This window comes from Salvelinus sp. IW2-2015, unplaced genomic scaffold, assembly GCF_002910315.2.
Source record: "Salvelinus sp. IW2-2015 unplaced genomic scaffold, ASM291031v2 Un_scaffold1052, whole genome shotgun sequence".
NCBI lineage: Eukaryota > Metazoa > Chordata > Actinopteri > Salmoniformes > Salmonidae > Salvelinus > Salvelinus sp. IW2-2015.
Genome location: NW_019942706.1, coordinates 298,774 through 299,347, shown reverse-complemented (window position 1 = coordinate 299,347; position 574 = coordinate 298,774).

The window sequence follows — 574 nt, the reverse complement described above, 5'->3', positions numbered from 1 at the left end:
ACCCGGCTTGTCCTAAACCGGGCCGTGTCTAGAACCGGGCCCTTGTCTAGACGCGGCCTTTCTTGTCTAGACCGGGCCCTTGTCTAGACCGGGCCCTTGTCTAGACCGGGCACTTGTCTAGACGGGGCACGTGCGTGCGTACGCGTGTGCCATCGTGCGCATGTTGATTTTGTACACCCACATCAGACGCAATCCAGATACGCAGGTTGAAATATCAAAATAATCTCTGAACCAACTATATTAATTTAGGGACAGGTCGAAACACATGAAACATTCATGGACATTTAGCTTGCTGTTGCTAGCTAATTTGTCCTGGGATACAGTATATATATGCATTATAAGGTTTAATATTGTTCGACAGTTCTTTTCTAGTCTCTGCTTCTTATAAGAAACGGTCTGAGAGATGTGTGAGTTATTGCAGACAAAACAGGGTGTCTGTGAGTAAGCGCCTCAAGGCTAAAAGAGATTCATAGACACAGAACCCTGCAGGGGAGTGAAAGAGATAAGAGACAAGTCAGACATACCACTATAAAGCAACTTGGGGAGTGGACAATTACTGCTGAGCCCTTAGAAA